At 46.7% G+C, this 8,677-nt stretch overlaps 3 non-coding genes across 3 annotated transcripts; all 3 read right to left on the bottom strand.

Annotated features, from left to right (window-relative positions):
- Positions 1-1,535: 1,535 nt before the first annotated feature.
- Positions 1,536-1,607, bottom strand: TRNAG-ACC (transfer RNA glycine (anticodon ACC)). Its single transcript has one exon. It is a non-coding gene; the product is annotated as a tRNA-Gly (tRNA).
- A 3,125-nt stretch (positions 1,608-4,732) lies between these two features.
- TRNAG-ACC (transfer RNA glycine (anticodon ACC)) lies at positions 4,733-4,804 on the bottom strand. The gene has a single exon. It is a non-coding gene; the product is annotated as a tRNA-Gly (tRNA).
- Positions 4,805-6,336: 1,532 nt separating this feature from the next.
- On the bottom strand, positions 6,337-6,408 carry TRNAG-ACC (transfer RNA glycine (anticodon ACC)). Its single transcript has one exon. It is a non-coding gene; the product is annotated as a tRNA-Gly (tRNA).
- Between the last annotated feature and the right edge of the window lie 2,269 nt (positions 6,409-8,677).

The raw sequence follows: 8,677 nt of genomic DNA, 5'->3' as shown, positions 1-8,677 counted from the left end.
ATACCACCAACGCTCCTTGGCATATGTTTTTTTTAAGCTCTAGACAACACAACCCTGAGTTCAATGACCAAATTGCACCAGTATCAGAGGTATTTTTAGTTTACAGACCAACATGAAAATCAGGAAAAACTTTCTTGCAACTGCTAAGGAACTGGAGATTGAAACCAATGCAAAAGCTGCGCAGAAAAGGAGAAAGGGAAAGCAGCAGTTCAAATCATTGAAATAAGCATATATTGGCAGCAAGGGAAAAACAGCAGGGTAGAGAAAGAAAACAGCTCCACGAAATTCACAGGAGACTGATAATAGCAGGACAAAAAAGGGAATAATAACGTTCCAAGCAGGCTCAGAAAGAAGTGCGAGGGTCCCATCTTTCGTTAATGGTCATAACTGTGCATCATTTCCTTTGAAGTGTAGCGTTGATTCTCTGACCATCTGTCTCCCTGACTTTGAGCAGAGACCGATAGTTGAGCAGTCTCTTCCCACAAAAAGCTGGCACAAGCCTGCTGTTTTCCGCTCTGGCAGGGGGTGAAACGAGAGAGTGGTCCTCACAAGAAAAAAAATCAATCCATGCTAGCAGAGGATGGTTTCGATCCATCAACCTCTGGGTTAAGGGCCCAGCACGCTTCCGCTGCGCCACTCTGCTTCCTGTTCAAAATGCTGTGGTTATGCAGATCAGGAGACTTCAGGGGAGTGGCATGGGATCGCTGGAGCTATTCTGGCAGGGCTCTCACCTCATTTGCCTAAGAATGTCACAAGGCATGCTGGGTGCAGAAAATCTTCGCCTTCCCCTCTCACAGTCAGTCATAGGGGAAAGTCAAGGCCCTCTCAGTCACTACCCATGTCACGCCTTTGTCAAGACAGAAGCACCCCGACCCGCTCCTTCTCTGTGATCCTGCGCTACCATGCTCAGGTTTTGGCATTACCTGGGAGCCAGAGGTGCATCCGGTGAAGGCTTGACCGGTGTGAGCGTTCGGGACGTGAGTGGAATTAGGACTGGAAGTTCTGTCCATTCGAAGCAGCCAACCTTCCTGTTGCGGACAGGGGCTGTTCCCTTGGGTTTCTTTCACCTTGCTCTTGGATAAAATTGGTTGTATGCTGCAGTTGCCTGTGTTGACTATATGGTGGCGCTGCTTTCAGGTAAGAGAACAAACATGCAGAAAATGTTGGGGACTTTTGCCACATCTATCGGTGGTGGGTCTCGCACATTTTTTCCAGGGGAGAGATATTGACCTGAAGCACTTTTTACTGCAGAGATGCTGCAGTTCTAAAGGCTGGTCGGGCAGAAGGGCTTAGCCGTTTCATTGCCTGCCCCCCTGCAGCCCATGTATTACCAGCAGTTGTGAGTGGTGACTGCTGTTTGTAAAATATAAAAATTTCAGGACATAGAAAGTCGCAGACGGGGCTTTTGCGATGCCTGCCTATGTCTTTGTTTATTTTTTATCTAATTGCTGAGTAATCTGGTCAAGATATTTCTCTTTTTTTGAACATCTTGCATTAGAATAGCTATTGCTTGCTTAATGTATAAATATTAGCACTGCATTGGCCGGGAATCGAACCCAGGTCAACTGCTTGGTAGGCAGCTATGCTCACCACTATACCACCAACACTCCGTGGTATATGTTTTTTTTAAGCTCTAGACAACACAACCCTGAGTTCAATGACTATATTGCCCCAGTATCAGAGGTATTTTTGGTTAACAGACCAACATGAAAATCAGGAAAAAAGTTCTTGCAACTGCTAAGGAACTGGAGATTGAAACCAATGCAAAAGCTGCGCAGAAAAGGAGAAAGGGAAAGCAGCAGTTCAAATCATTGAAATAAGCATATATTGGCAGCAAGGGAAAAACAGCAGGGTAGAGAAAGAAAACAGCTCCACGAAATTCACAGGAGATTGATAATAGCAGGACAAAAAAAGGGAATAATAACGTTCCAAGCAGGCTCAGAAAGAAGTGCGAGGGTCCCATCTTTCGTTAATGGTCATAACTGTGCATAATTTCCTTTGAAGTGTAGGGTTGATTCTCTGACCATCTGTCTCACTGACTTTGAGCAGAGACCGATAGTTGAGCAGTCTCTTCCCACAAAAAGCTGGCACAAGCCTGCTGTTTTCCGCTCTGGCAGCGTGGAAACGAGAGAGTGGTCCTCAAAAGAAAAAAACTCAATCCATGCTAGCAGAGGATGGTTTTGATCCAGCGACCTCTGGGTTATGGGCCCAGCACGCTTCCGCTGAGCCACGCTGCTTCCTGTTCAAAATGCTGTGGTTATGCAGATCAGGAGCCTTCAGAAGAGTGGCATGGGATCGCTGGAGCTATTCTGGCAGGGCTCTCACCTCATTTGCCTAAGAATGTCACAAGGCATGCTGGGTGCAGAAAATCTTCGCCTTCCCCTCTCACAGTCAGTCATAGGGGAAAGTCAAGGCCCTCTCAGTCACTAGCCATGTCACGCCTTTGTCAAGACAGAAGCACCCCCACCTGCTCCTTCTCTGTGATCCTGCGCTACCATGCTCAGGTTTTGGCCTTACCTGGGAGCCAGAGGTGCACCCGGTGAGGGTTTGCCCGGTATGAGCGTTTGGGAGTGTTCGGGACGTGAGTGGACTTAGGCATGGAAGTTCTGTCCATTCGAAGCAGCCAACCTTCCTGCTGCAGACAGGCGCTGTTCCCTTGGGTTTCTTTCACCTTGCTCTCGGATAAATTTGGTTGTATGCTGCAGTTGCCTGCGATGACTACAAGGTGGCGCTGCTTTCAGGTAAGAGCACAAATATGCAGAAAATGTTGGGGACTTTTGCCACATTTATCGGTGGTGGGTCTCGCACATTTTTTCCAGGGGAGAGATATTGACCTGAAACACATTTTACTGCAGAGATGCTGCAGTTCTAAAGGCTGGTCGGGCAGAAGGGCTTAGCCGTTTCATTGCCTGCCCCCCTGCAGCCCATTTATTACCAGCAGTTGTGAGTGGTGACTGCTGTTTGTAAAATATAAAAATTTCAGCACATAGAAAGTCGCAGACGGGGCTTTTGCGATGCCTGCCTATGTCTTTGTTTATTATTTATCTAATTGCTGAGTAATCTGGTCAAGATATTTCTCTTTTTTTGAACATATTGCATTAGAATAGCTACTGCTTGCATAATGTATAAATATTAGCACTGCATTGGCCGGGAATCGACCCGGGGCAACTGCTTGGTAGGTAGCTATGCTCACCACTATACCACCAACACTCTGTGGCATATGTTTTTTTTAAGCTCTAGACAACACAACCCTGAGTTCAATGACCAAATTGCACCAGTATCAGAGGTATTTTTAGTTTACAGACCAACATGAAAATCAGGAAAAACTTTCTTGCAACTGCTAAGGAACTGGAGATTGAAACCAATGCAAAAGCTGCGCAGAAAAGGAGAAAGGGAAAGCAGCAGTTCAAATCATTGAAATAAGCATATATTGGCAGCAAGGGAAAAACAGCAGGGTAGAGAAAGAAAACAGCTCCACGAAATTCACAGGAGACTGATAATAGCAGGACAAAAAAGGGAATAATAACGTTCCAAGCAGGCTCAGAAAGAAGTGCGAGGGTCCCATCTTTCGTTAATGGTCATAACTGTGCATCATTTCCTTTGAAGTGTAGCGTTGATTCTCTGACCATCTGTCTCCCTGACTTTGAGCAGAGACCGATAGTTGAGCAGTCTCTTCCCACAAAAAGCTGGCACAAGCCTGCTGTTTTCCGCTCTGGCAGGGGGTGAAACGAGAGAGTGGTCCTCACAAGAAAAAAAATCAATCCATGCTAGCAGAGGATGGTTTCGATCCATCAACCTCTGGGTTAAGGGCCCAGCACGCTTCCGCTGCGCCACTCTGCTTCCTGTTCAAAATGCTGTGGTTATGCAGATCAGGAGACTTCAGGGGAGTGGCATGGGATCGCTGGAGCTATTCTGGCAGGGCTCTCACCTCATTTGCCTAAGAATGTCAGAAGGCATGCTGGGTGCAGAAAATCTTCGCCTTCCCCTCTCACAGTCAGTCATAGGGGAAAGTCAAGGCCCTCTCAGTCACTACCCATGTCACGCCTTTGTCAAGACAGAAGCACCCCGACCCGCTCCTTCTCTGTGATCCTGCGCTACCATGCTCAGGTTTTGGCCTTACCTGGGAGCCAGAGGTGCATCCGGTGAAGGCTTGACCGGTGTGAGCGTTCGGGACGTGAGTGGACTTAGGACTGGAAGTTCTGTCCATTCGAAGCAGCCAACCTTCCTGTTGCGGACAGGGGCTGTTCCCTTGGGTTTCTTTCACCTTGCTCTTGGATAAAATTGGTTGTATGCTGCAGTTGCCTGTGTTGACTATATGGTGGCGCTGCTTTCAGGTAAGAGAACAAACATGCAGAAAATGTTGGGGACTTTTGCCACATCTATCGGTGGTGGGTCTCGCACATTTTTTCCAGGGGAGAGATATTGACCTGAAGCACTTTTTACTGCAGAGATGCTGCAGTTCTAAAGGCTGGTCGGGCAGAAGGGCTTAGCCGTTTCATTGCCTGCCCCCCTGCAGCCCATGTATTACCAGCAGTTGTGAGTGGTGACTGCTGTTTGTAAAATATAAAAATTTCAGGACATAGAAAGTCGCAGACGGGGCTTTTGCGATGCCTGCCTATCTCTTTGTTTATTTTTTATCTAATTGCTGAGTAATCTGGTCAAGATATTTCTCTTTTTTTGAACATCTTGCATTAGAATAGCTATTGCTTGCTTAATGTATAAATATTAGCACTGCATTGGCCGGGAATCGAACCCAGGTCAACTGCTTGGTAGGCAGCTATGCTCACCACTATACCACCAACACTCCGTGGTATATGTTTTTTTTAAGCTCTAGACAACACAACCCTGAGTTCAATGACTATATTGCACCAGTATCAGAGGTATTTTTGGTTTACAGACCAACATGAAAATCAGGAAAAAAGTTCTTGCAACTGCTAAGGAACTGGAGATTGAAACCAATGCAAAAGCTGCGCAGAAAAGGAGAAAGGGAAAGCAGCAGTTCAAATCATTGAAATAAGCATATATTGGCAGCAAGGGAAAAACAGCAGGGTAGAGAAAGAAAACAGCTCCACGAAATTCACAGGAGATTGATAATAGCAGGACAAAAAAAGGGAATAATAACGTTCCAAGCAGGCTCAGAAAGAAGTGCGAGGGTCCCATCTTTCGTTAATGGTCATAACTGTGCATCATTTCCTTTGAAGTGTAGGGTTGATTCTCTGACCATCTGTCTCACTGACTTTGAGCAGAGACCGATAGTTGAGCAGTCTCTTCCCACAAAAAGTTGGCACAAGCCTGCTGTTTTCCGCTCTGGCAGCGTGGAAACGAGAGAGTGGTCCTCACAAGAAAAAAACTCAATCCATGCTAGCAGAGGATGGTTTTGATCCAGCGACCTCTGGGTTATGGGCCCAGCACGCTTCCGCTGAGCCACGCTGCTTCCTGTTCAAAATGCTGTGGTTATGCAGATCAGGAGCCTTCAGAAGAGTGGCATGGGATCGCTGGAGCTATTCTGGCAGGGCTCTCACCTCATTTGCCTAAGAATGTCACAAGGCATGCTGGGTGCAGAAAATCTTCGCCTTCCCCTCTCACAGTCAGTCATAGGGGAAAGTCAAGGCCCTCTCAGTCACTAGCCATGTCACGCCTTTGTCAAGACAGAAGCACCCCCACCTGCTCCTTCTCTGTGATCCTGCGCTACCATGCTCAGGTTTTGGCCTTACCTGGGAGCCAGAGGTGCACCCGGTGAGGGTTTGCCCAGTATGAGCGTTTGGGAGTGTTCGGGACGTGAGTGGACTTAGGCCTGGAAGTTCTGTCCATTCGAAGCAGCCAACCTTCCTGCTGCAGACAGGCGCTGTTCCCTTGGGTTTCTTTCACCTTGCTCTCGGATAAATTTGGTTGTATGCTGCAGTTGCCTGCGATGACTACAAGGTGGCGCTGCTTTCAGGTAAGAGCACAAATATGCAGAAGATGTTGGGGACTTTTGCCACATTTATCGGTGGTGGGTCTCGCACATTTTTTCCAGGGGAGAGATATTGACCTGAAACACTTTTTACTGCAGAGATGCTGCAGTTCTAAAGGCTGGTCGGGCAGAAGGGCTTAGCCGTTTCATTGCCTGCCCCCCTGCAGCCCATTTATTACCAGCAGTTGTGAGTGGTGACTGCTGTTTGTAAAATATAAAAATTTCAGCACATAGAAAGTCGCAGACGGGGCTTTTGCGATGCCTGCCTATGTCTTTGTTTATTATTTATCTAATTGCTGAGTAATCTGGTCAAGATATTTCTCTTTTTTTGAACATATTGCATTAGAATAGCTACTGCTTGCTTAATGTATAAATATTAGCACTGCATTGGCCGGGAATCGAACCCAGGTCAACTGCTTGGTAGGCAGCTATGCTCACCACTATACCACCAACACTCTGTGGTATATGTTTTTTTAAAGCTCTAGACAATACAACCCTGAGTTCAATGACTATATTGCACCAGTATCAGAGGTATTTTTGGTTTACAGACCAACATGAAAATCAGGAAAAAAGTTCTTGCAACTGCTAAGGAACTGGAGATTGAAACCAATGCAAAAGCTGCGCAGAAAAGGAGAAAGGGAAAGCAGCAGTTCAAATCATTGAAATAAGCATATATTGGCAGCAAGGGAAAAACAGCAGGGTAGAGAAAGAAAACAGCTCCACGAAATTCACAGGAGATTGATAATAGCAGGACAAAAAAGGGAATAATAACGTTCCAAGCAGGCTCAGAAAGAAGTGCGAGGGTCCCATCTTTCGTTAATGGTCATAACTGTGCATTATTTCCTTTGAAGTGTAGCGTTGATTCTCTGACCATCTGTCTCCCTGACTTTGAGCAGAGACCGATAGTTGAGCAGTCTCTTCCCACAAAAAGCTGGCACAAGCTTGCTGTTTTCCGCTCTGGCAGCGTGGAAACGAGAGAGTGGTCCTCACAAGAAAAAAAAATCAATCGATGCTAGCAGAGGATGGTTTTGATCCATTGACCTCTGGGTTATGGGCCCAGCACGCTTCCACTGCGCCACTCTGCTTCCTGTTCAAAATGCTGTGGTTATGCAGATCAGGAGCCTTCAGAGGAGTGGCATGGGATCGCTGAAGCTATTCTGGCAGGGCTCTCACCTCATTTGCCTAAGAATGTCACAAGGCATGCTGGGTGCAGAAAATCTTCGCCTTCCCCTCTCACAGTCAGTCATAGGGGAAAGTCAAGGCCCTCTCAGTCACTAGCAATGTCACGCCTTTGTCAAGACAGAAGCACCCCCACCTGCTCCTTCTCTGTGATCCTGCGCTACCATGCTCAGGTTTTGGCCTTACCTGGGAGCCAGAGGTGCACCCGGCGAGGGCTTGCCCGGTATGAGCGTTAGGGACTTAGGACTGGAAGTTCTGTCCATTCGATGCAGCCAACCTTCCTGCTGCAGACAGGGGCTGTTCCCTTGGGTTTCTTTCACCTTGCTCTCAGATAAATTTGGTTGTATGCTGCAGTTGCCTGCGATGACTACAAGGTGGCGCTGCTTTCAGGTAAGAGCACTAATATGCAGAAAATGTTGGGGACTTTTGCCACATTTATCGGTGGTGGGTCTCGCACATTTTTTCCAGTGGAGAGATATTGACCTGAAACACTTTTTACTGCAGAGATGCTGCAGTTCTAAAGGCTGGTTGGGCAGAAGGGCTTAGCCGTTTCATTGCCTGCACTCCTGCAGCCCATTTATTACCAGCAGTTGTGAGTGGTGACTGCTGTTTGTAAAATATAAAAATTTCAGGACATAGAAAGTCGCAGACGGGGCTTCTGGGATGCCTGCCTATGTCTTTGTTTATTATTTATCTAATAGCTGAGTAATCTGGTCAAGATATTTCTCTTTTTTTTAACATATTGCGTTAGAATAGCTACTGGTTGCTTAATGTATAAATATTAGCACTGCATTGCCGAGAATCGAACCCGGGTCAACTGCTTGGTAGGCAGCTATGCTCACCACTATACCACCAACGCTCCGTGGAATATGTTTTTTTTAAGCTCTAGACATCACAACCCTGAGTTCAATGACTATATTGCACCAGTATCAGAGGTATTTTTGGTTTACAGACCAACATGAAAATCAGGAAAAAAGTTCTTGCAACTGCTACGGAACTGGAGATTGAAACCAATGCAAAAGCTGCGCAGAAAAGGAGAAAGTGAAAGCAGCAGTTCAAATCATTGAAATAAGCATATATTGGCAGTAAGTGAAAAACAGCAGGGTAGAGAAAGAAAACAGCTCCACGAAATGCACAGGAGATGGATAATAGCAGGACAAAAAAAGGGAATAATAACGTTCCAAGCAGGCTCAGAAAGAAGTGCGAGGGTCCCATCTTTCGTTAATGGTCACAACTGTGCATCATTTCCTTTGAAGTGTAGGGTTGATTCTCTGACCATCTGTCTCCCTGACTTTGAGCAGAGACCGATAGTTGAGCAGTCTCTTCCCACAAAAAGCTGGCACAAGCCTGCTGTTTTCCGCTCTGGCAGCGTGGAAACGAGAGAGTGGTCCTCACAAGAAAAAAAATCAATCCATGCTAGCAGAGTATGGTTTCGATCCATCGACCTCTGGGTTATGGGTCCAGCACGCTTCCGCTGCGCCACTCTGCTTCCTGTTCAAAAAGCTGTGGTTATGCACATCAGGAGCCTTCAGAGGAGTGGCATGG

The sequence above is a fragment of the Pleurodeles waltl genome, unplaced genomic scaffold, assembly GCF_031143425.1.
Source record: "Pleurodeles waltl isolate 20211129_DDA unplaced genomic scaffold, aPleWal1.hap1.20221129 scaffold_135, whole genome shotgun sequence".
Classification (NCBI taxonomy): domain Eukaryota; kingdom Metazoa; phylum Chordata; class Amphibia; order Caudata; family Salamandridae; genus Pleurodeles; species Pleurodeles waltl.
The sequence above is the reverse complement of the archived record's forward strand: the minus strand, read 5'-3'. Positions and strand labels throughout refer to the sequence as shown.